At 38.8% G+C, this 27960-nt stretch overlaps 1 non-coding gene across 1 annotated transcript; it reads right to left on the bottom strand.

Moving 5' to 3' along the window:
* Nucleotides 1–11251: 11251 nt before the first annotated feature.
* On the bottom strand, nucleotides 11252–11358 carry LOC132018831 (U6 spliceosomal RNA). Its single transcript, XR_009404612.1, has one exon. It is a non-coding gene; the product is annotated as a U6 spliceosomal RNA (small nuclear RNA).
* Between the last annotated feature and the right edge of the window lie 16602 nt (nucleotides 11359–27960).

Below are 27960 nucleotides of genomic sequence, written 5' to 3'. Positions count from 1 at the left end.
TGAAGCAAAGATCTGTTTCTCCCCGCCAAATTTCCGTGGTCTTCGTGAATGGGTAAAGAGACAACTCAGGTTACACAATGTTGCTTTTAAAGTTACTGGTGTGTTTAAGATTGTAAAGTAGCCACCTGAAAGCCTCTTTGATATTTTAAAATTCTCACCATTCAATATCTTTATTCTTTGAAGCTGTAACATGTATTATTTTGAAGTGCCTAAGGGCTTCATTTGGAACTCTGAAACCAGGCTTCTTTTTTTATTCCCCCCTCCCGGTAGAATGCTGCTTGGGTTTTAGGGTAGCTTGGTCTTAGTGAGTACCATGAAATAACTAAACTGGAGCAAAAGGAAGAAACAGAGAGGGAGAGAGAAAGGAAGGAAAAAAGAAAGGATAAAAAGAAAAAAATATATAAGAATTATGTTTCGCTGCCATTTATTGAGCCTGTCGGGACATGGGGTCGGGTGCGTGTCTGCACACACAGTCTCATTTGATAGCAAAGGTAATTACTGCTAAAAATAAGTGTACATCCGTGAAGGAAATGAAAGGATGCGAAGAAAAAAGGAAGCGCGGCATTGCTGGGACAGAATGGACTCTGGCTGTGCTATATTGAAGAATTGAAGAGGAATGCATTTGCTATTTTTAAAAGGCTTCTGAAGGTTCAGTTCGACTTACCAAGCAGAGGGGATTGAGGATGTTGCTCTAGATCGAGACCACAGGAGTTCCCGTCCCAACTCTGTCATTTAATAGCTTTGTGATCGAAATCAAATCCCACACGATTTCTGCACACCTCACCATCTCTGTATGTAGAACAGGGATCATACAACCACCTACTTGGTGATTCACAGACCTGTACCCCTGGGGCTAATAATACATTATATGTTTATAAAAATTAAAAAAAAAATAAAACCACCTACTATATGTTTTTCTGTGAGATAATATTTCTAAGTTTCTTAGAATGGTTCCTGGACTTTATATTATTCTATCTATGGGTGGGATACGATATTATTCTATCTATGGGTGAGATACGATGGCGGGATAACATGAAAATATATGATGTAGAAAAAATATCTATTGATATTGAAATGTTTGTTATAAAATAGTATATAGAACATGAGTCTAATTTTATTTTTATAAGATATGTTGAGCACTGGGTGTTATACACAACTGATGAACTATTGAACGCTACATCTGAAACTATGTACTATATGTTGGCTAATTGAATTTAAATTAAAAAAATGTGCCTATATATTCATTAACAAAGGAAACGTATAATGTTGAAGTGGTCACCTCTGATAAGGTTATACTTCAGTGATAGGGTTATGAGTGATAATTACTTTATTCATTGGGTTTGTCCATTTTTTCTGAATTTGGCCAAATGTACCTGACTGACTTTATACTCAGGAAAATACAAAAAGAAATTCACTGTCAATATCACCAGTATTTTTTTTATAATACTTTTGTCTAAGCAAGAAAGATAAAATCAAGGAGAACTGGGCCTTTCTGTTTTGATGGCCAAGATCATAGAGATCATAGAAAAACTTTCTGGGTTCCAGAGGAGTTAAAAATAAAGTGAGGCTGAGTCCAGGGTGTCTGCAGAAAAAGGAAAACAATATGAGATTCAGATTCCAGTGTGTGTTTAGATCTTAACTCCAAACCTCTGATTGCGTGACCTTATATAAGTATCTTAGCACCTATGACTTTCAGTTCCCTATTACACGTTAAGGCTGCTTGATGTCTGTTATGGAGAATCAGCCGTGTACAAAGAGTTAGGCACGTAGTACACATGTGAGAAGGATAGCTTTATCTTACGAGGCTGTCAATTCACCACATTCATTACTCATTCAATGAAAAAAAAAATGTTTTCATGCTTCCTGTCATAAACCTGAACTTAAGTTAGGCTTATGAATGTAATAAATAACTCAATAATCTCTATTCTTTTTATTAATGTTTGAGTCCAAAGGGCAAGACTGGCTTCATTTTTTTAAAGAGATTATTTCTACCTGGTCTTTATGTAATTAAGGGGGAGAGGGGGAAGGATAACAAAATCAAGTGTCGATTTATTTAGAAAAAGAATGATTTAATTTAAAAAATGGCATTTATATTATTTACTATGGACTTCCGTGCCACCCACCTTGACATCAGGCATTGTTTCCATTCTTTTGGGGTTTTGTAGCTATTTAGTCTCAAGATCAAATGCTATGAGGGGCAGGGTGGGAGCGGAGTCACTCTATCATTACATGGCTCCAAAGCTCCACTTTGCAAATTTTCATGCACAAATGCATTTTCTGGGCATCTAATTCAATGGGTCTGTGATAGCAACTATTTCTAACAAGTGCTAGGTGACGCCAGTGCATTCTTTGAGTAGTGGATTCTACAAGGTATAACAGTGTATCTGGTCTAAATGTCCCTACGTCACAGGAGACATAAATAGCGGAAAATGAAAAATTTCATGATCTCAACCCCCTTTCCAGCTCAACCTTGTCTTTAATGTTTCTAAGCTTCTGCTCTTTCCGTTCCTGCCAATTTGCTCTCTAAAGTCTGCCTCCATCCGGTAAATTTGCTAATTGTCTTTTAAGTTCCTCTCCAAAGCTGGAGTCCACCCTCCCAGGACATGGTTGGAGCCAGATCCCCAGCAGATCCCTATAGGCTGGTGGGATGGCTGTGTTCCCACTGGCTCCTCTATCCATCCTCACTTGGGTAGTGATTCATCTGCCCAGTGCCCATCAAAGGCCCCAAGAGTCCCTTGGGTGGGGCAGGATGCCCTTTTAGCCACATTCATCCCAATCAAACATTTTCTCAGACTCTGTAGTACTTCAGGACACCATAGTTCACCTGACCAAAGGGATCAGTGACGTTTTCACTCTTGAGCCTTTGCAAAGTCTTTTGAGTCCCTTGAAGGGAAGATATCTATAAAAATACAAGGTCATATACAAATGCCCAAATAACACAATAGCATGAAGAGCTGTTTTCTTTAAAATATAAAAATATTTCTGTGCCACTATACCTCCTTTTTCTCCGGCAAAAACACACCAAACTTTCTGGCATAGGTGGGCCAAGAAGGTCACACAGTGAGTGAGGGTGGTCAGTTAGGGGCAGTGTCCTGGCAAGTTCCATGACTCATCTGTACAGGGCTGCGTTCAGCCACCCTCCCTCAGGGAAATGCCACCCAGAGCTGCCAGATCTCCCACGTGCCAGAAATCCAGATTTTATATGAAATCTCCTGCATCAACAAATCCGATTTTTGGTTGTTGTTTAAACACTACGAAAGCCAAACCAAACAAATCTATGGGCCAGATGCAGCTGGTTGGGGGAAGATGGGGTTTTTTGCATTTCATTTAATGTGATTCTGCTTTTAATGTAATTTTTCACGTCTAGCCTGTTGAAACCAATCAGAGCCAAGGGTAAAGCTTACCAGTGCCTGACATAGTCTGTCCTTGGTGATGCCTTCACTCTCAAGCAGAGAAGTGGGCAATAACGTCAAGTCTTGCTCAAGATACTCTTAGCCCCCATACGTATACATACAAAGCCCGAAACACCCAGAAGCGTCTGGAAAGTCTGGTTCCTATGTCTGCATCAACTGCTGGAGTATTGTTTTTCCTGGCCTTCTTTTCAGAATATAGCTGCCATGTAACATGAGGATTCCAGAGGGCTGTGTGAGTACATCTGGTTATACTGGCAGTGCAGCATCTGATTCCAATTCTAATTGTGCAGCAACTTCTCAAGTCAGGCAGGGGAGGTAAAAGGCTCTCAATATTTAGGTTTGAAACAGCAAAAACAAATCTATGAAAACTGCCCAGGTTGAACTGCAGAAAATTAGTGGGTATCCCAGCAATATATTCTGTATCTTTAACCAACAGTATCCTGCAAAGCAAAGGACTACACCTATAAGAATATTATGTTTGTGGTGCCAAAAACACTCTTTTTATGGTTTTCATTTTTGTGTTTTCCTCGCATTTTTGTCTTTATTTTTCAGATGGGGAAACAGCCCCAAGCTATCTGAAATGATGGCTTCATGCATTAACAGCTTGGTGTCTTCCTTTCAGCTCAGCAGAGGTTCAATACATATTTGTCAAATGGATGAACAAATGGATGGACACATTACTTTAAATCACAGAGGCTAGGGCAGTGACAGCGTTAAAAATTATTTTTATTTATTTTTTAAGTTTTCCTTTCAATTTCAGTCCATTAACATACGGTGTTGTATTAGTTTTAGGTGTACAATATAGTAATTCAACACTTCCGTGTATCATCCCATGCTCCAGTCAGAGAAAAGACAAATACATGATGTGTGGAATTTAAGAAATAAAGCAAATAAGCAAAGGAAAAAAAAAAATAAGAGAGAGAGAGCAACAAAGCAAGAAACAAACTCTTAATTATAGAGAACAACGTGATGGTTGCCAGAGGAGAAAGGTTGAAGGATGGGTGAGCTGGTAGATGGGGATTAGAACAGTGACATTTTTTTACACTGTCCTATGTACAAGACACAAGATCAGAGGCGCCAGTTCATTGCACATAACAATGAATGAATAACAGTGAACAAGGCTAGATGTTTAGAAGGCCAGATGTTTAGAAGCTCCTTCAATAAGCAATATAAAATTTCTAGCATGGCCATTACCACAAAGGTATTAATACATGGTATCATGAGAACATGTGAGAGGAGGATTTGATCTAGTTGGAGATCTCAGAGAAGGCTTCTTCAGGGAAGAGACAAAGGATGGACAGGGCTGTTCATTAGGAAAGAAAGGTAGGGAGATGTATTTTAGCAAATTATGGCCCATGGGCCAAATCCAGCCCATCACATGTTTTTATAAGTAAAGTTTGAGCGGATCACAGCTACACCCATTTGTTTACACACTGCCTACGGCTGTTTCTGCATTAGGATGCATCGGAACATGGCTCACTGATACTTAGATGGACCTATTCTGAAGCCAAACTACACACATACATACACATACACTGTATAGTATAGGGCTTAACAGTAGGTTAACTACTTCTTTTTATTTTTTTTTAAGGTTTTATTTATCTACTTGAGAGAGAGGTAGAACACAAACAGGGTGAGGGGCTGAGGGAGAAGCAGACTCCCCACCAAGCAGGGAACCCTATGGGGGCTCAATCCTGGACTCCAGGATCATGACCTGAGCCAAAAGCAGAAGCTTAACCAACTGAGCTAGCCACCCAGGCACTCCAACAGTCTGTTAACCTCTAAAAGTATTTTTGAAACCATCCTTTAGGGATTCACAAATCAACTTAGTGAATTATAGCCATCAGTTTTTTAAAATAAAGTGGAGAGTTTTGTTTTTTTTTTAAGTCATAGCACATCACACATAACAAGAAAAGATATTTAGTGAAAATTTTATTCATATACCATATATAGCACCACAATGAGAAATAAGTATTTCTTATTGGGTTCATGGTCCAAAAGGTTTGAAAAAAGTGGGCTCATAAAATAAATTGATGATCTTCCTAAATGCTAGTTTTAAAGTGGAGTTCCCAGGTAGGGTTTTTTGTTTTTTTTTTTTTTTTAAATCAATAGATAATTTATGCATTATTTGATGTGTCTCATTTGATGTGTTCCAAATTTTATGTTTGTTAGAATCAATGTGCTTTGGGGGACACCTGGGTGGCTCAATCGGACTAAGCTCAGATCATAATCTCAGGATCTTGCTATCAAGCTTGGTCTGGCTTCCCACTCAGGAGGAGCCTGTTGTTCCACTCCCTTTTCCCCTCCTCTCCAAAAATAAATAAATAAATTGTAAAAAAAAAAAAAATGTGTTTTTGAAGACACATACTTAGCGACATTCACTTTGTATTCACTTTGTATTCACTCAGCAAAATTTTTAAAGAGGTATATTCAGTGCATAATCAACAACCGCATTTAACCAAAAAGAATTCCAAAACGTAAAAAACAAAACAAAACAACAAAAAAAACTCAAAAGGAGATCTAACACAAACCAGTGGACAAAAGGAATTCATCACCAAATTCTATTTCCTCTTCTGTGTTCAGTGACCAAGACCACTGACAGAAATTAAATGGCTTAACCTGTCATTTCTGTACATGAATAATAGTTTCCAATAATACCCTGATGACAACGGATTTGGTTTCAGAGAAGCAAAACAAATGCCTATTCTGCTAAATGATTTTGTTCCTGCAAGGGTCCATTCCTTATCTAAGTGACCCTGAAATACACATGCACACACAGCCCATGAAGGATTAAAGCTAAACAACCATGGACTTGATCTTGCCAGTCCTCCCTGGGACCCACTCCTCTTTGTCAACCAAGGTCACAGGAGTTATTGAAAATCTTCTTTGTTTGTTCAAGAGTTAGAATAAATATGAGTCGTTAGTTAACCAAACTGTCATCAAAGGACATTTCTCACTGTTATTTCATGATCATTCCTCCATGACAGAGTAAGAGAGTGTGAATGGTATTGTTCCTAGCATCCGGTTTGCAAAAGCATGGCGGTGAGGAGCCTGGCATATATTTTGCTAGTATGTTACCTACAAGCAAAACACTGGGAGGTGTTAGGGCTGGAAGGGACTTCCAGGTTACCTAGTTGGAACCTGTCATGTTACTGATGAGAAAATACATGGTGAAGTGACCTGTTAGAATTCCTCCCAGGTGTTTGTGCCTCGATTGGGTTCACTCTGCCGCTGCTGCTCTGGGAAAACACCCATGATTGCGCAAAGGTGAAGCCCTGAGTCAGTGGGGTCTGCGAGTCTAATTTTCTGAGAGCTAGAAGGGTAGAAGTTTAAGCAGCCTGGGACTCTGCATTCCACCAGGCCTGCTGATTCGAGGGGCATACTGAGCAGTTACCTTGCTGCCCGCCTTACGCAGCACATTCCGTTCATTTCCGGAGCAACACTGAAGGCAGCGAGGCAGGTGCACCAAACCGATGGTCTCCAAAACACTCTGCTCCCCACTCTCCTCCAAGGGCAGCCCGAGTCTCAGTGGAGACTGCCGCAACTTAGGGAGAAGGCACCCTTGCATTCCATTACAGTGTATTCCCATACAAGTGTGTACATTCATGTATTTACAAAACATGTATGATACGCTGAGAACATGCTCTGTGCTCTGTGCTTGCCGGAGCCTTCAGAGAGCGCAACAGCAGCACAGCACGGGGTAGAATGTGATAAATGTCACCCCAGTGGTACCAATACAGAGTGAGAATTAGATTATAATTATTGCATCTGAATACATAGGTCTCGAAGTTATATTCAGAGTCTTCAGAGACACACGAAATTCTTGCCAGCCAGCAGAATTTCTACCAGCTTGTCCCGTGCTTTCTAATCAAGAAGATGTCACCAGAAACAACTTGGAAGAATTTAGAAACTTGGCTCGGGGCCCCGGTGTTACTATTTACTAGCTGAGCGATCTTGAGCAAATTCCCTAATCTCCCTGATCATCAGTTGTTTTTTCTTCAGCAAGCATGATAGCACCTATCTTAAAGCTCCTCAGAGGACGAAGACGATGCACGAGGACAGGGGCTAAAACACAAATCCTTCATCTCTCGGTGCTTCCCTGTCTTCCCGTGTAAAACCAGCATAATAGAACGCTCTTCCAGCAATTCAGGAAATGAAATGAGATGATGATGCCTTCAACACTTACTACACTTTTTAGTTATCCTATGAAAGTGTCCTGTGAAGTACAAAATGTTAGATAAAAGTAAAATACTATTAACTATTGAAGTTAAGCTCAGTCAAAAGGAGAGTCCTGGGACCAGAATCATCCCGCGGTGCTACTCATCCGGAGGACTGGATAAAACAAGGCTTCGCGTTCCGCACAGTTCCAAAGTTCACATAGATGGTTCTGCTTTGGTTGTATCCTGCTGAACATAGGCTTCTTTTCAGACCCTCTCCTCTCCCCTTTTTTCCTAGATTATTTCTAGGAGGGTAATTCTTTTAAGGATCAGTTCCAAAGTATTTATGTTAGTCCTGCTTGCATAGAAAAAAAAATAATTAAACGACACCAAGGTTTTCTGTCTTAGTCTTCTTATTCTTCGTATTCTTAAAAGCAAGAAGAATGATTTTTACCATCCTTGAGAGGTCGCCTCCTCAAAATGAGATAGCGTAGCACCAAAACAATTTGAGACCTGAAGGGCAATCTGGGTAGAAAGGATGAAATTACCCACCTGAATTCGAAATTACAATAAGAAGATTCAATATTCTTTTCTTTGGGTTTGAACCCATCACTGTTAATGACTGCTCATGAATTTCTGCCTTGGCAACCATTAAAAATTGACTGGTAGGCTACCTTTGACCCATTTTTTAAGATGGCTCAATTCAGGTTTTAAAAAAAAATTCGTTGGAGACTTTATCACATTTGTTCAAATGACCCATTTTCAAAACAACCAATTTTTTTGTTGTTGTTAGAATTCATTCTGTTTCTATTCATACACTAGCTTGCATGTGGAGACAAAACTTAATATCTTAGTTGGTGGGAGAAAATGCGCTTATTAAAATATTAGCTTTTCTCAAATCCAGACTTGTTCAGTCAATAGTAAGCAAGAGTAGGTGATGAAGGTATTTAGCTTAAGTCTGCAGAAAGAAAATGACTACCCATGCTTTTAAATTGTTGGCCTTAGGATTTTTTTGAAATGCAAAGTAGTAGGAAGAGGAAGAGATGAAGAGAAGAAGAATCTTGTTACGAAGTATGGACACACACAAGTGAGTGTCAGTTGAAAATTCCAGCTACAGTCATCCACATAAACATGCGTGTCTGTGCCTGCTGCGTAGTTAGAAGACAATTACGCTGGTTTTCACATTTTCTAGTGAGGAGTGCAATTCTGACTTAGCTGTCCTGGAAACACCTGCTCTGTTGTGTAATATTGATGAACCTGAGTTTGGAGCTGCTCGCTCTATACTTCTCTCTGTGAATTACAGGACACGCATAAATGATTAAAACTAGGCAACCAGAAACCTGATCCTGCCAGGCCTTCCTTGGGATCAAATTCATTTATCAGCCCACCAAGGTCACTGACCTTGATTATCCAGAGCCTAGCTCCTAAAATGATTAATTGATCCATTCTCTCATTTCACTCATTTAATTTAAAGAGGGGGAAAGAAAAAATATTTTCAATGAATTGACCTGTGCAGTCTAACTTCGCCTGCTGCATCCTCTAAAGTATTTATTGATGGTTATGAGAAGCATCAGTACAGGTCACGGCAGAGAGAGGAATAAGCAAAGCAACCATCACTCTTCTTACACATCTTCCTCATATTAATTAACTTGTGATCCCAAGTTTAACCCGCTCTGCAAATCTCTACACTATTCTAACTTCAAAAGGTGTGTTAAGTGCATGAATTGGAAGAATATTCTGGATGAGTTGAAGTTTTCATTTTATTTCTGCAGAGAAAAATTAAGAATTCTTTAGTGTGCGTATGGTCATAATCAATGGAGAACCCTAACTTGAGTAAAACATCATTTTTCTCGAAAACTTCAGGGCAAAAATTGTGCACTAGAAGTTCCTTGAAAAAAAAAATTCCTACAAGTGATATTGCCATCTCCTTCATGGAATAGTAAGCATAGAGAATATAATAAAAACATATGTGTAAACTAACGAATTTGCATTGTAGGAACCAAATAATCAAAGAATTCATTTATTCTAACCATCTGGACAGCATCATACAATATTGCAAAATGATTTAAATGGATTCTACTCAAAATATATTGGTAAATATTTAACAAGTGCTTGGACGATGGGAGCCTTGATTTGTTGTAAATACAACCGCTGGGACTGATTTCAAGTTTTCATGTAAAGTCAGCGAACACAGAGTTAGAAAGAAATGCGCTGTGATATACCACTGTGTGGTATTTTCTTCATACAGAATCTGCAAGATTTAACAAACAAAAAGTCAGAATGCCTGGTTAAACTTAATTTCAGGTAAACAACAAGTGTTTTAGTATTAGTATTTCCATGTAATATTTGGGGAACAATTATATGAAGAGATTTTCTATTGTTTATGTGAAATTCACATTTAACTGGGCATCCTAGATCTTACCTGACAGTCCTAATGTAGACACTGCAGACAGAAGGAACCTCAGTGCATAAATAACGATAAACCATAATGATGAGTTTCAAGTATTTATTACCTCTTTTGGGAATATAATTTAAAATTTGAGTTTATATAATCTGCTTTTTCATGATGACTGTGTCAGACAACTGTATGCAAAATTCCTGAATATTTAACAATCAGCTTTTACAAGTCAGCTCTAGGACACCTCTGATATTTTACTTAAGTGTAATATAGTTTGCCAGAGTTAGACCTTGAAAATACAATGATACAGAGTTATAAGTGTATCTCAGCTCATGATACTACTAGAATTTTAAAATAACTTACAGACATGGCTTCATTACATTTCACGGGAAGTAAATTTCATTGCAACCAAACTCTCCCAACCTCCACCCCATCCTCCCAGCCCCACCCCTGGGAAAATTTCTCTGTAGCAAGGAAGAGTATGTCTTCAGACTTCTTCCTTTCCATTTTTAGGGCTTTGTGTGGTAGCCGGCCCTCTTTAAAATTGGGTGGGTATTATGGAGGTCACGTATTGCATGGAACACTGGGTGTGGTTCATAAACAATGAATTCTGGTACACTGAAAAGAAATTTAAAAAAATAAATAAATAGGTATTAATGGTGTTAAAATAAAATTCAGATTTTGTCATTAAAAAATAAAATGAAATAAAATTGGCTGATCTTAATGAAAAAGCTCTAACTTCAAATCTGCCATTTTTCTGTGGGGCTGAAGGGGCGGCGTGGGGGAGGGGACCTAGAGTAGAAGGCCCATTTGTTCCTGTGTTTAGCTGAGCAGTTTCATCAGATGTTGGTAATGCAAAGATAAGCCTGGAATTTTGCTTGGGGTAAAGGTGAAAAATCTGCACTGATCCACAACAAAGTAATGGGGTTAGGAGTGTGTAGGTTTGCAGCTAGGGGAAAAACATGATGAAGAGGAGCTCTAGAGAACAGGCTACCTAGGAAGTCAAAATAATAGCTTATCTGATTTTGTTTCTTCTGCTTTGTTCTTTCTTTTTGTGCAGAGGACCACGTGATTACAGGCCCTTGATGTGGGTGGAGTGGAGGGGTGTTTGGAGAGGGACTTGGCTATTTCCAGAGTGGGCCTCTGGGGTCTCTGCAGCACCCCCTTTAGCTTCCAGCACCCTTTCCTGCCCTGCCTGCTACCAGGTCCTTCCTCAGCCTTGGGAAGCCAACTGAGTACAGCTTTTATTTCTTCAGGTGATGGCTCTGGACCCCATGAGGGTCACAAATATGGAACGTTTCACTAATCTGCCTGTCATCCTTCTGCAGGGGCCATGCTAATCTTCTTTGTATCATCCCAATTTTAGTATATGTACTGCCAGATCAGGCACCAGTTTGTCTAATTTTTGAAAAATTAAATAGATACATGCATACATTAAACAGATGTCCTTCACTTTAGTCAAACATTATGCTGAAAGGCATTTTTTAAATCAAGTCATTTTTTTGGACATTTGGGGGCATTCCTACATCATGGTAAAAGCCTGCAGGGTGAATGACCAATCACCCTAGATCTATATTATTTTTTATTAGACTAGGTTTCCTTTTAGGTTTTATTTAAATGAGGAATCCCCAGTAACAAATATTTTTTCATATTTATACATTCATGTATGATCTAGTTTAATTTTCATTTAATTTAATTAACATTCGTATTAAATCTTAACTTTAGATGTCAGTGGAGAACATAAAGGTAGACTTTAAACTGTAGTATTAAAAACAGTAGTCTGTATTTTATGCCTGAACACATACCTGATACAGACATCTGCATGAAAAATTGCAAATTTGGGTATCAATACCAGAAGCTATCTAGAAAGTTCTATTTTTCTCATTTCTAATATTAGGAAGTTATATGGCAAATAGGCCCAGTTATTAAACAGATTTGCAGTTCCTTCTAATTACTTGAATAGTAATACAGAGAAGTATTCCTACAGGGTCTTTATTTTGTTTACAAACTTTTTTTAGTTTCCAAACTGAGTTTTGACTATACCAGAAATCTGTTATGTTATTGATAATAGTTGAGCTGGACAGAATTAAATCATTTCACTAGCATAACCAGTCTTTTAACCACTTAATTAGACTGATCTTGATTGGTTCAAAGATACATCCTAAAATTTTTTTAAAGACTACATCATTTGTCAAAATATTACCTAAAACACTCAGTGATGAAATTAATCCTTCTACATTTTATCGTTCTAAAATTGAATGTATTTCCATTTTTTCTCAGTGATATTGAAGATGTATAAATCAAAGAAAGAACTGGTAAACTTGTCCCAAATAAAAATGGGAAACTAACTCAAAAATTCAGGCAAAATATTTCATAGATACTATGGAATAAATAAAATATTAGAAATATAAGAGAAAGTGAAATAAAATGATTATAGCCAAGACTTTGTCTTATTGATAGAGTATTATATTGTTGTTGCTATTGTTACTTGCTCCTATTAAAAAAAGATATTATCGTATATAGGATTTTTGTCTCATTCTTACATAATGTAGGTTTATTGTGGTTGCTATGGTTATTTGTTCCCATTAGTTTTTACTTAAGCCTACCATAGAGGTTGTAGTATTTTTTGATCATACAATAATGAAAAGGCCACCAAATGACACTGAGGGTCTCAAGTTTACCAACTAGCTGGGTGACTTGGGTAAGTCACCCTGCCTCTCTCAGTCTCAGTTGTCTTCCCCAGAGAATAAAAAGTTGCAATATATATTTTTTAAGCTTCCTTTCCAAAACTAAAAAATTTCCACTTAAAAATCCTATCACTCTGCCCTCAAATGTAAAAACAAAAGAGCAGTTACTTTAAATGTCCCAACAATCTGTATGTGGTTAGGATGGTGAATAAGACTTCAGCAGCCCTTTTTGAGTTCTGTTTCATTAGATAAAAATCTCAATTTTTTTCTTTAATAAAAATGTGATAATAATTGAGAATATTAATAAATGTTAATGTAACAGAGTTGTTAGGAGGAAAAGTTACATATTTTGAGGAAAGTAATTACAGATTCCATTTTAACCAGAGCAATGGATTTGTTACCTAGTCACCAATGATAGAAACTACATACTTTTAAAATTTGATTTAAAAATTATATGTCAGCTTGAGGGTGCCTGGGTAGCTCTGTTGGTTAAGCATCAGACTCTTGGTTTCAACTCAACTCATGACTTCAGGATGCTGAGATAGAGTCCCACATCGGGCTCTGCCTTGATGTGGAGCATGCTTAAGATTCTCTCTCTCCCTCTCCCTCTGCCCCTCCTCCCACTTGCAAGCTCTCTCTCTCTCTCTCTCTCAAATAAGGAAATAAATAAATCTTTAAGATCCACAGACCTGTACCCCTGAAGCAAATAATACATTATGTGTTAATAATAAAAAAATAAAAAATAGATCTTTAAGAAAAATAAAATAAAACAAAACAAGATAAAATAAAAGTCACATGTCAGCTTAAAAATTTGCAAGGGAGGGGTATAGTTTTTCAAAATTACTTCAGGGAAAACAGTACAAAAAAAAAAAAAAAAAAAAAAAAAAAGTAAAGACTGCTGCCCCAAACAGTCTTATTTTGTTCAGTGCTTTGTTCCTAATCACAAACATAATACTAAATCCTCAATAAATCCTGAAGAAAAGTACTTGGAAATAAAGGGGATCTTGGCAAAATATTCTAGATGAGTAAATCCTTGTTTATTCTTTGCCACCTAGTATACAAGCTGATCCTCAACAGTTGGTAGCCATTTTGGTATTCCCTGTTGAGATGATATACTTTCCCACCATTTTGTTCACCCCTACACACACACACACACACACACACACACACAGAGATGACGAAAAAAGTATCTAACTAAACATATCATCCAGTTCTTCATCACAGTGTCCTCAAAGCTCTGTGCAGCCAAGGCATGGTGGTTTAGAAGCCTGGAACTCAGTCCTTCTCCCTCCAGCTGAAGAAAGGAAGAGAACACAAAAATAGGGCCCTGCAGGGTAGAGTGAAATGTTGCGTAAATATGAGGCAGTTAGAAAAGTCATTATTTTTCTTGTGAATTTACATGGATGAATTCCAGGCGTCCATGATTTCCAGAGCAATTCTTTAATATTTGTGTGTACATACAATTATACCTAAAAAGCATGTATTACTAGATATGTTGATGGGTTTTCTTTTACAGTGAACTAGCAATTGAAAGCGATTTTCAAAAAATAAGATGTTTGTTTCTTAAGCCAGTATTTTTCCATTTGTAAATTCCCTAGAATTAAAGGTCATTTTTCTCTGCTTTAAAAGTTCTGTGTTACTCAAGCCTAGGGAAGAAAAGGCAAAAAACAAAGTCTTTATTTGTGGATGAGCATCTTTAAAAAATTAATTTCCCAAGGAAACTATCATTTAGTAATGATAGTTTAATGGCCTTATCCTTTAAAAAACAACAACGAAATATTTCCTTAACAATTTTGCTTTTAGCAGTATATCTGGCAGAAAAAAAAAATCATGTGACTACATAAAGATGTTCAAAGATACACACTGCAGAAAAAAAGAACACAGAAAAATTGGGGAAAAAGCTTAATAATCAGGTATTGGATAAACACATTAAAGAACTTTTATAGATGGTATAATATGCAGTTGTTTAAAAGGATAAGATAGGGTACCTGGGTAGCTCATTTAGTTAAATGTCTGCGTTCGGCTCAGGCCATAATTCCAGTGTTCTGGAATGGAGCCCTGCATCCAGCTCCCTGCTCAGCAGGGAGTCTGTTTCTCCCTCTTCCTCTCCCTGCCTTCTCCCTGCTCATGTTCTCTCTCTGTCTCACTCTCTCTGTGAAGTAAATAAATAAAATTTTTTTAAAAATAGAAAAAAATTAAAAAATAAGATGGAACTATGTTTCCTGACATTTAAATATGATAAAGTAAATAAAGAAACAAACAAATTGCAGAAGGGTGTATATAATATAGCTCTATTTTTGTTCATAACCTGCAAACATAAAAGTTCATGTGCACAGAAAAACTTGGAAGAATACATACTAAGCCATTAATTATACTTACATTTGGGCAGTGGAATTGGAGTCAGCTTGGGTGAAAACTGTGACTCTTATTTTATATTTTCCTATATATAAATCTTAACTACAAACAAATATCATTCTTACAACCTAAAAATGCCCAAAATCACTCACAAAAAGCAAAATAAAGTTAAAAATAAAATTGTTGGAAAGAAGGAATACATTTACTATTCTTTACAGATTATCTTAACTAGAAAAACCCAAAGAATTAATTGAAACTATTAAAATTAATGAGTTTAATCATGTAACTGTTTATAAGATACCTAACCCTCTAAAATATCTTATGAATTTTCTAATCACAACCAGCTAAAAGGTATAGTGTTAAAGTGTAAATGATCAAGAATAGTATTTTTGACTTGCTTTTTCCACTATCCATTCCATGGTTTCTTTGTCCCTATCCAGAACCTCATCTAGCTTTCTTTTCCTGGTGGAATGACCAAGACTCCATTCCTAAAGAGTCTGAATCCTCAATGATCTTGACTTAATGTGAGTAGTATAATTTTCCATCAGCTTTCTTTTGGGATATGAGGGAACTTAAGGATAGCCCAGAGAATCCCCTAGTTTCTACATATAGGCCTTTAACTATTTAGCAGTAACCCAATTTTCCTCTTGGTAATTAGGATAAATCACCCTAGCCCTTGGACTAATTCCCTTCTTTCTCTTTTCGCTAAGTGGTGTGAGAATTCCAAATCAGCCAGGTGGCAGTCTTATGTTCCAATTCAATACAACTATTGTTGTATTCCCAGTACACTATTCTTCCCTTGGAAAGCAAACCCCCCAAACTATCAGATCTCATAACTACAGGAAAAGAAGCAAAATTTCTGTAAGTAGGTAAAAACTGAAAAACAATAAGTTATTAATTAGCTCAAGTGTTAAGTGAACAAACAGAATAAAAGATTATACATTCTATGTGGTACACTAGAAAAAAAAATTGGAACCATGCAATGAGATCAGGGTATTATAACAAAGGGATATTCAAAGAATACTCAAAAAAGAGATCTTGGAAATTAAAAATAAAATAGAAGAAAAAGGTTTAATTCAATAGAAGAAGATGAAGATAAAGCTGCTAGGAATCTCACGAAAGGCAAAATAGGAAAATTTAAAGATAGAAAATGAAAGAGAAAAGATAATAAAATTATAGGACCAGTCCAAAAGTCCATCATTCAACTGATATAATTCCAGGAAAAAGAAAGAGAGAGAGAGAAGGGAACAATGGAAAATATTTAACAAAATAGTTTTTTTAATTTCCATAATTGAAGAATGTGAGTTTCTTAACTGAAATAGCCCACTGAATGCCCTTAGCAGTAAAAGAAAATAGATCCACCCCAAAGTTCTTCATCAATTATTGCAGAAACTTAAAACAAGAAAAAGATCCTAGAAGCTTCCAGAGGGAGAGAAAAAGTCACATACAAAAAGATGAGGTAAAAGAATTTCACTACACTCGAAGTGATAAACAACCAGAAAAGTGCTTTCAAGATGGTAAAGGAAAATTATTTCAATCCAAAATTAAATATCCACCCAAACTATCAGTTAAGTGTAAGGATAAAACAAAGATACTGTCAGTCATAAAATATTTTAAAATTTGCCTCCCATGAACCTTCTTCTGGAAGCTTCTAAAACCTGTTTCACCAAACCAGGAGAATAAACCAATAAAAGAAGGAATGGGAGCCAATAAAAGACATGATAAGAATGTCCAGGGTGTGGCTCTCACAGCAAATGGGGAAGGCAACTAATCTATATTGGAATAGTTAAGAATACTCCAGAACGGACTTTTCCATTAAAATAAAACTGATAGACAATTTGGTATGTCTGAATATCTTGAGAGGGTTTAACAATAACAAATAATCTGTGGTTATTTTTAAAAATAGCACCTGAAAAATTAAGCAAATTTATTAACTGGAAAGGAAGAGAAAGTAGTATAGAAAAACAAAAACAAAACAGTAATACCCAACTAATTATATAATTTCCAGAAGACAAGATTAGGCATTACACATTTTAAAAAGCATTGAGAAGATAATAAGGCATTTAGTACATAAGTAAAAGATGATTAATTTCGTTTTTAGATCTAATTAAAAGAAAAAAGAAATGGTTCAACACGGTTTCAGAGACAATAAAAATGTTACACCTTCAAGTGATTAAACCAGTAGACTCCAAGCCTATCACCATAACTCTTGATTCCTGACTGGAATGAAAGAGATCAAATAGAACCCCTGGTTGAGTTTATCAATCAGGCTTCCACAGGAAGCAAGTGGAAGACTCCAGGAAGGTTTAGAGAAGGGATTATTTACGAGGTATAGGGAGAAAGCAAAGAAGAATGAGATGCCCCCAGGCTAGTAAGAACTGGTGTTACAACATGTACACATAAAGAAACTAGAGGAGGAAGCTAAACCCAGTGGAAAAGAGTGTGGAAGGTCACCTTGAGAGGAGCTGTGACCCTTAGCCTTGGATGGCAGTTACATAGCCAGCTCCAAGACAGGGAAGAAGCAGGGAAATAGAGGACCTAACCTCACTGTGCGCCTTCCCTCTGACCCCCTGCAGGGACTCCTTTTGGGACAAATCCAGTTGGGAACAAGAGGTGAAATGAACTTGTTAAAGGCATTTACACAGGTCAGCAGGGTGGGAATGGAAAGCATCTGGCTCAGGGCACACACCATTTTACATGGTTGCTTTTATCCCACTTGGTACGGCTAATTGCCACATTAAGATAATATTGCATCACTGTGAAAAATTACACACTTTCTTTTCTGCGTGTTTCAACTACAAGGCCAAATACTACTACTACTACTACTACTACTACTACTACTACTGATGATTCAAAATTTCTCAACAACCATTTTAGTGGAGCATTCTTTGGACACATTCTGATCCATTTGAAAATGAAGAAAAATATTTACGCAGAAAATTAACTCAGTGCATTTTGCATGTGACCAAAGGCAGAGAGGATTATGCAATGGAGGGCAGGGCCATGAACAAAAGAAATTTTGGAAATGCATTTGAAGGGCCAGCATTAATATCATTTGGGGAAGGGGCGATTATTTGATTTCTTTTTTTGCAGTGGAATTGGATGGATGGAAGAAACACTCAGGATATGGGGCAGATAATTCTTACAAAATTACCTGCAATGAAACAATGTGTTTCCTGATTCTAAAACACAATGGAAATCTGATCCTAGCTTTCAAAATGTATCTCATCCACAAGTATGTTTCCATACATCAATATCTTTCACCAAGGAGTCATTGATCACACACTCCATGCTTGTGCTCGGGCACCATTCTAGGGGATATTGATGCCACAATCAAAAGATAAGATTGTCTCAGCTCTCATGAAAGCTTTGTTCAATTAAATCTTGTGCAGAAGTCCGTTATATTTACACAGAAGATAAAAGATGAATGATGATAAGAGCAGAGGTACGCTAGTTTAATTAGCTGTGTGGAGCTTGGAGACCTCTGTGTCTCCCCATTCTTTCTGTTGTTTGGATCCCCGTACATCAGTATGAAGCCACTGTCTTTATAAGCTTCAGAATACTGGCATCTCAGGGTTAGGAAATAGCAGTCTCTACAGGAAGGATTAGATTTAAGGAAATCCAAGAAAGATGTTTGCCCATATTTGTCATTTAAAACTTCTAGGGACTTATTTAATTATTAAGTTTTAGAATACTCTTATTTTATAATCCACTCATTCATTCAATAAACGAGTGCCTTCTGTTTGCAAAGCACTGGGAATCCATGCTGAAAAGACAAAATCTCCCAACCTTCCATGATGTCCATTCTTGCCAGGAAGGTAGGTTTTAAATACTTAATTACATAACTGGTTATTGAATTCCAGCTGTGGGTTAAAAAGCTAACAACATAGTTCCAAATCAAAAGTTCTTCCTTGTTTCTTGTTTAAACAGAATCAATTTAGAAAAGAAATACATGATTTCTCTGAGTGTGTGTGTATGTGTGTGTGTGTGTGTGTGTGTGTGTGTGTGAAGTTTGATATTATCCAAGCTTACTTATTCTGGGAATAATTTAATTTTTAATGAAAGGGTGAAAATTAGATGAAATGTCCCCAGACCTCAAGTTTATTTTAAAAGTAAAAGTCAGAATGTGATTTTTAAAAAAAGAAAAATTACTTGTTATGGGTGCCATGAAGAGAAAGTACAGGATGTTTTGAGAGTGTGGACCTGGGAAGGCTTCCTTGAGGAAGTGACATTGGCGAGGATTACCAGTTGGTTGATGGGAATTAATTAGTTCAGGATTGCAAACTCAAATTCCTTTGGGAGGGGGCAGATAGGTAACAAAAATGTGTGCATCTGACAGGGGATAAGACTGAAAGAAATATTAAGGCCCAAGGTAGACTGGAGGAAGTCTACTGGCCTTAAGGCATTCAAATTCAAACTTTAAAAATCTATTTTGTTTGGGCTGGCCAAACAAAAGAGGTCTGCAGCCAAAAACAGCAGAAAAGCTGGCACACCCCTCCTGCTCAGACAATTCAGGCAGGGGGAGCAGCAGGTGCAACAGCCCTGAGGCAGGAGGGAGCCATCTGTTTTGATGAGCTGAAAGAGAGCAATGGAGGTAGAGGGCAGAAGCCGAAGGACAGAGAGACTCCGAAGGGCAGGTGGAAGGAAGAGAATCAGAGCACTCAGGCTCATCAGCCCTTCCGGGGTATGGTCTCTACTCCAAGTATCCTTGGATGCATGCAAGGGCAGCAGTGTAGGAAAGAATTAAGAGCAGACAGTTAGCAAGCTGCTGTGGTGGTTCCTTATCTTTCCTCAGTTTTTTTTAGACCACATTGCTTAAATAACTGTGCATTTTCATGCAGTCTTACCCTGGTTTTCCTCAGTCTAGATAACCAAGCTGGACACTTCCTTCTTGGTCATGACTGTGACAAAGAAATCACAGGTGTCTGTGTATGGAATGGAAAGCCTGAAATGAAAACCTGACAGCCCATACATAGAATCATCTATCTGCTGGCAGATACGGCCTTTCATTCACTTTCCTGAAACCATTATGGGTGAGACAGACTCTATCCTCCAGAAATTCACATGACTGGGGAGAAAGATTCTCAAGCCAATAATATTAAACCCTGTGGTGCCAACAATGCTAACATAAATCCTAGGCATGATGGGAGCACCAAGAACACATGCCTAACCTGCCCCTGGAAAACCAGGTGTGGCTTCACCTGTAAATCTAAAACTCACTGCTAGATTTATCATTTGGTTCAGTGTTTTAAAAGTAATTCTTATTTAGAGATTCTCTCATACAGACTTTTGTCAGGTAACAGACATAAATGAATACAATTATATGATTTGTGTGAATAAATAACACGTGATGTTGGTTTGCCCACTCTCTTGGCGGCCCCACTCTTGGTTCTCAAAGACCAAGGAGAAGGGAAGTGCTGTGAGTCAGCTAGTCTCCATGATGTTTATTGCAAGGTGAAAACTTGAAGATAGGAAAAAATTGAGTAAGCCAGACACATTTGCTTCTCCTTTTAAAAAAAGGAAATGACAAACTGTTGCAATTTTCACACACAGCTCAATATGATGTAGTTATATTTTTGTTGTTATTGTACAAGAGAAATGGGATGAGCATTCTGATGTTAGGATTAACTCACTTTTTCCCAACTTACATGTTTATTGACGTATTTGGGCTCAAAATAATTTCTTTCCACTTTTTGCCTTCTTATGAGTTCATATTAAATATATTCACAGGACATTAAAGTTACAAAAAAAATATCGGGATTAAATGTCATTCCCTTAGTAAAAACTATTTCCCTTGATGTAGTAATAGTCATTCCTCATGTGATGACTCTAAATCTAAATCTAGATTTTTAACTCTTTAGGTTTATATTAAGGTTTCACACCAGAGCTATTTTGTCCTTGGATAATTGACATAAAATCTTGGGGTGTTGGAAAATCAGCACATGAAGTGGTCGTTTGTTTCTGCTCCTGAGGGAAGGGGTCTGTACTGTGATCCCTGAGGAAGAGGAAGACTTTCAGCTTTCAGCATGTGAGCGGATGACATGGAAGTTTCTTTAACTTCCATGAATAAGAATGAAGCAAAGCTGTGGGACAGCAGATCAGTCCAGAAATCAGTCATCATCATGCTGACTGATCTGTTTTCATCACATTGGTCTAATATCTTTATTGTGCAATGGAATTATTTATTCCAGAGTATTCATGCATAAATGCCTCAAGAGCATCTTTCAATTGATATATCTTCTGTCATGGCTATCCTATGTCTCTTAAGCAAAAGGCAAACTTTGAGAAGCACCGACTAAGATGAAAGTTCTCCTTCCCACTCTTAGAGGTCTGTACCTTTAATATGGCAAACACATCATGGGGAAAGTAAACCCCAGAAAGCAGAAGGGGTAGAATGGAAAGAATCAGAAGCACTAGCTTTGAATTCCAGACTCCTGAGTCCTAGCCAGCAGTTGATGGTTGGGTGACAGGAAAATGGGAGAAGATTTACCCCAGTAAGATCTGGACAGATGCCAGAGTCAATGCGGTGGGCTGTGGTTGAGAGCAGAGCTGCAGGCCTGTGGGGGCACCCGGAACAGTGTATGTTCAAATGGCAGCAGGAGGGGAGAGGAAAGAATGGTTGGGATAGAAGTTCAAGCGCATAGTGTGACTAAGCCAGGTATTAGCAGCTCAGCAGTACCAGGTCCTACCTGAGGAGGACCCAGCCTGCCAGGGTATTCTCTGCCCTGAAAAGACTTGGATCAGTGTCTCTCTGAACTTAGGTATCTAAACTGGTGAAGCTCATACTCCTTAGCTTGACACCAAAGTACTCCGGGGGTCTCATGTTAATAGAACTTACTCCTCCCACCTACACATGAATGCTCTCTCTACATCACAACGAAATAGCTAGTTTATGCATCCAGAAAGCACTCAGCACTTTCCCAGAGCCATTTCCTCACACTACTCCCACTACCTGGGGTACCCCATCTCCCCACACCCATCATTACTCGTCCAAACCCTCAGCTCCTTCAGAGCCCAGGGCAGAAACATCCCTCCCATGGAAGACTCTCAGATAGGAGCTTCCTGTCCTCACAAATCTCGTGGCACTTTCTTTTTATTTCACATTGCCACTTTGTGTTTTGCATTAGTTATTTGTATCTACGGCTGACTCCTTTACAGGACCAGAAGCCCCTGGGAGAGAGGTCAAGTCCGTGTGCATTTTTGTACTGACCACAATACCTGGGCTCAGTGCCTTGAATAAAGTGGTTGCCCAATAAATGCTTATTGGGTTGGTCACCAGCTATATTGTTGCCTTGCCTGTTCTACAGAGAGTAATAAGTAACCATAATTTAGTGGCTCCTCTAGGTACACAAGTTATTGGAGCAGAACAAGAGCGGAGAAGGCAAACCACTACCCTACAAAGTATAAACAGTGAAGTTTGTGTGTATGTTTTTAAACTGATACAAAAACATATTTCCAAAGAATATTGCTCCTACAGGTAACAATAAATCCATTTATGATTAACTGCAGCACAGATTTTCCGTAAACTTCAAAGGAATTAAAGGAATGAAGTGAATGGAGGGCTTGAGGATAGGAATTTCAGACGTCCCCACGTCCCCTGGGAGTGGGTGTGTGGAGAAACAAGAAAACCAGATTCCCTCCTGCAGTGGAAGTGTGTTCCTATGAGTGTACACAGATGGGTTGTTTCAAGACTTTAGACATTCCTGCTTCACTGACAGCAAAGGAGGGAGAGATTACAGGAAGCCTGCTGCCTACTTCCGCCCACTCCAAGGGCCACAACCAGGACGGTTCCCTCCCTTCTCCTCTTAGTTTCCTTCCCAGCACGGGCTGATCTGCTATGAATCCTACTTTCAATGGAGACAAAAGCAAAGGGACATTGAGATGTAGGTCAGGAGGAATTCACCTTGTTAGACTAGCTAATCATGAGGTCTGACTGGCTCGTTTCATTAATCTGGTTTTTGTGATTGGGATAAAAGACCTTGTACGAGTATGCAAGACTGATTTTCGTTCTGGAAATGAACGCGTTGTCCTCACCTAATGTGTTGTCAAAGTCCCCATGGCTTTTGCCCTCAGGGGTGTTGGGTGCCCTTGAGAGGCTGCAAAAGTCAGCCTGGCTCCCATAGCTACTGAGACAAGCAGAGGCTGAGAGAGAGGAGCCTTCACACTACAGGGCCAGAGAGAGCACTGCGACAATGTCCTACTGCTGCTCACATTCTATGACTCAACTACCATCGCAGTGGAAGAGATCGCCTTTGCAGCAGTCTGGGTAACTTGACGCTGGCTCATGTGAAGAGAGAGCAGGGCTTTGGAAAGGCAAACAGATCTTCATTATTTCATGTTAGGAAAATATTGCCTATGGAGTAAAAGCCAAGGATTCAAATGTAGATGGAAACACAGACAATTTAAATGAGATAATCTAAAGTATAAGTTTAATTCAATTGAGTTAATCAAATCCCACGTATTTTCATTTTAAAACTCCATTTTCATTAAATCCAGTTGCTTCCCTCTATGACTTTGGTTTTAAATGAATGTCAGCAATTATTACAATGAATCTTTCCCCTCTCCCCACCCTCCCCCACTCTCCGCCCCCTCAGCTTTCAAGGTACAGATGCCATCAGTAGAAGGTTGCACCTACCAAATCCAAGTGCCTCCCATTCAACACAGGGGTGACACTTACTAAGGACAACTTTAAGTGAATGCACTTTAAAATACTGTTTCTTAGGGAGGAGTTAAGATGGTGGAGGAGTGGAGGAACCCTAAGTTTGTCTCATCCCTCAAATACAACAAAAATACCGAATTTCCTTTGTTCTTTCTGCTCTCTTGCTCATCTTGTCCCCTTGCCCTCTAGAAAAAGGTTGACCAATGCGTGTTCCTCAGACTTTCTAAGGGATTAGCAATTTGGCTCTGGTAAATTCTTCACACTTATCTTTCACCAACATCAGAAGTCAGCAGTTCAACTCCTAAATCTCATTCCTTCAAACTGACTGACGCAACATTAGCCAGAAAGGGCATACTACTGCCCCCTCTCCACTGTTTGGGCAGGTGTCCAACCTCCTCCCCACCAAATGGAACCTGGTGGAATTATTCTCTCAGGCCGTCACTGTCTTCCGAGGCCAAACCAGCCTTATGGGGCCTGCTATTTTTCTTGCGGGCGTTAATCACCTTCTTATGAAAAGAGATAAGCATCTGTGGCTCCATGTAAGTGCTTCTGCTGGCTCTGTGGGCATGGGTTTGCTCTAGACGAAAGTCCCCACAATCTATCAAGTGCAACCCCACCACAAAAGCATCACAGCTGATTTTATTACAGTTGTTGGACTTTACAAAACTGAATTCTCCAGAGCTTTGAGGTTAGGAATTTTATGGAAAAATTGAGAAAACAAACTTTCACTAGCAATTTGACTGAATATCTTATTGACCTCTGCTTTCAAACAGTATACAAATACGAATTTGGGGATTGTTGTTACTACTCCATCATTGTGTGATGGAAGACCGTCTTCTGTCTTTTGGGAGTATTGAGTCCTGGAATTCTTCCCTGGTCACTGAAATGGTGAAATAGTCAAATTCCCAGAAGAACCTCAAACCAAGATGAATGCCTCTATAAACGACTGAACTGTTAAGATCTGTGAAATCAGAAGCTTTTTTGGTGGTCGTGGTTGATTTTAATACAACTGGCTATTCATAAATGTCATATCATAAAACTAGCAGTGATTCTTAACATTGACCACACTTAGAATCATCTGGAAGCTTTAGAACATGTATTGATGCTTAAGGCCCTACCCAAGACTGATTGAATCAAACTCTCTCCAGGAACAGGGCATGGGTGATGGAATTTCTCACAACTCCCTAGATGACTCTATTATGCAGCAAGAGACAAAAACCACCAACCTATAGGCTGAAATGCAAATTTAAGACATAGAAAACAGGAAAAAAAAAAGCTAATCTCTTAATTAACTAAATTCTCAATCATCTTAATTAACTCAACTTTTATCATAGGCACTTCAAATAAATTCCAAGATGTCCAAGTCCCCAAATTGCTGTTTGGGGGACAAAAAGAAAGCCAAAGGATTTTATTTGTGCTGACTGTACAATGTAAAACAATAGGCCTTAGTTCTAAGGGACCTCGTTAGATAGCATTTCTGGAGACTTGATGACAGGAAAGCAGTGGAGATCCTTGACTCAAGGTAGTCCCAGGAGCAAGGCTGCTCTGCTTCCTCATCCCACAAAGGGGAGGCAGGAGCGTCTAGAACTATGTTCCCAGTAAAGTCCTTCACTGATTCACAGGGAAGAAATAGGCCATCCCTTAGACCTGGAGAAGTAAATACTTTATTATTATTTTTTTAATTTTTTTACTTTAGAGAGAGGGGAGGGGCAGAGGAAGAGACAGAATCTCAAGCAAGACTCCTCCCTGTGTGCACAGCCCAACCCAGGTATTGATCCCATAACCCTGATTCATGACCTGAGCCGAAATCAAGAGTCAGTCACTGAACCAATGGAGCCACCGAGGCATCCCAGGAATATTTTTTTTTTTTAAGATTTTATTTATTTTACAGAAAGACACAGCAAGAGAAGGAACAGAAGCAGGAGTGGGAGAGGGAGAAGCAGGCTTCCTGCTGAGCAGGGAGCCCGATGAGGGGCTCCATCCCAGGACCCTGGAATCATGACCTGAGTGGAAGGGAGATGCTTAACACAAGAGCCACTCAGGCATCCCAGGAATAAATACTTTAAAGAGATAAGTGAAGTCTTCTATACATAGAAGATAATATTCTATTATCTGGTGTCCTCCTTCCATTGTTCATCAGAGCTCCATTAATCAGTAGGAATTGGAACACTCTGGTGAAGTGACTAAGGCCCCCCCTTAACCTAGGATGACTCCACTTTCAGAAGTTGCACTGTGGCCAGCAAGACTATGGTCTGAATGATGTCCTCATCTGTTTCCAGGAAAGGATTGACTCATGCCCACAGGATTTAGCTGAGTTATTATTATTTTATATTTCCAGGGAATTCTCTTTAAAGTTGATTTTATTCATCACTAACTCTAAATATCAATTTTAAGAAATGACGGGCTATCTGAAGGTTAACAAACATTTGCAAGATATGTCTAACATCTCATTGTTCTGGTGGTTTTTTTTGAGTAACTCAAGCTTCACTGTGTTGTGCTGCCAAGTGGGAAATGGTCCCTACTGAGGCCCAAAGTCTGGAAGGTGGTGGCTCTCAGACTCTAGAGGGCTTCAGAATCACCTGTTGAATTTGAATCTTCATTTTAAAGACACACCCCAGGTGCCTCTGAATTAGTAGGCAGTCCTCAGACCCCAAAGGTAAGAGATGACTACAGGAACCCAGTTTGTGTGTTTTCAGCACAAGGACAATGACTACAGTATCAGTCACATCTGACAATGGTCTCCTGGAAATAAACGGGATTCTTTTAGTCCAGACCTTATTATTAATGTTTACAATATGAATAAAATTCTGAGGCCTTACTGCCCAGCTTAAGTCTCTAAGGGAAATAGCAAGAAAACCATCATCTGCAACTGAAAGATACCTATGAGGCCTTTCCCTTGATGGAAGAAATTTTTATCTCTGAGAGCAATTCTTATCTCCAGTGTTATTAACATTTGGATCTTAACCTTTATCTTTGGGTCTATTTTGTATTTTGCATTTTAAAAACCTGTATCTACACATGACCCAGTTTAACTTAATGAAAATTATTATTATTGCTGTATGTTTGACTTCAATATTGATTTTACGGAGAAAAGAGGCACCCAGCTTTTTTCTTTTTTTTTTTTTTTAAGGATTTTATTTATTTATTTGACAGACAGAGATCACAAGTAGTCAGAGAGGCAGGCAGAGAGAGAGAGGAGGAAGCAGGCTCCCTGCTGAGCAGAGAACCTGATGTGGGGCTCAATCTCAGGACCCTGGGATCATAACCTGAGCCAAAAGCAGGGGTTTTAACCCACTGAGGCACCCAGGTGCCCCTAGGCACCCAGCTTTAGGTGGCTGGCACATAGGAAGCTAATAGAAGTATTTGTGGGTTGCCTATTTGTCAAATAAGAGATTTGACTAAATGTTTCACATGGCATATGATGGTTCTCAATAGAGACCAGGGACTGCAGAGGAAGTTTAGGGATCTGCTGTGGGAAAGGTTAAAGGGTGGTGGTGAAGAAAGTGTTCATAAAGGAAGCAGATATCTGTGAAGTAGAGAGACTTCAACAGGGTGCAAGGATATTCCCAGAAAAACCTCAAGCCAAGAAGGCTGCTTTTCATAATGGTGGACGAGGGAATAGAATGGGGTCCATGAAGGCCACCCATGGGTCACTGGCAGGACAGGGGGAAGATGGCCTCCTTCAGTATTTTCCTGGTCTAACGGAAGTAGGTAGTAGATTTGGAGAGGTAGAGGCATAGAGATGGAGACAGAGAGGTATGAGAGAGAGAAAATGAGAGAGAGAGAGAGAGAGAGAGGCAAGGATGGTACATAAAACAAGGCTTCCAGGAGCACCTGGATGGTTCAGTCAGTTGAGCAGCCAACTCTTGGTGTCAGCTCCGGTCATTACTTCTGGGCGGTGAGATCAAGTCCTGTATCTGGCTCCAAGCTCAGCAGGGATTCTGCTTGAGGCTTCTCTTTCCCTCCCCCTCTGCCCTTCCCTCTCCTCTGCCCTCCCTCTGCTCTCACTCTCCGTCTCTATCTCTCAAATAAACAAATTTTCAAAACAAATCAAACAAACAAAACAGAAGAAAAAAACAAGGCTTCCAAGACAGATAGCTATATTTATTGTGAGCTCTAACCATAGGCACTAACAATCATAGAGGCCAAATCTAGTCTTATCGGTTCTTTTAGATAAAGCACAGAAAGGTTAAATAACTTGCCCGAAGTCCTACTGAAGCTAAAATTCTAATACACCAGGCAGTCTGACTCCAGAAACTGCATGATTAACTCCTCTGCTTTAGAACTGGAA

Source organism: Mustela nigripes, chromosome 5 (genome assembly GCF_022355385.1).
Source record: "Mustela nigripes isolate SB6536 chromosome 5, MUSNIG.SB6536, whole genome shotgun sequence".
NCBI classification, from domain to species: Eukaryota; Metazoa; Chordata; class Mammalia; order Carnivora; family Mustelidae; genus Mustela; species Mustela nigripes.
Note: the sequence above shows the minus strand (reverse complement) of the source record. Positions and strands in the feature narration are given on the sequence as shown.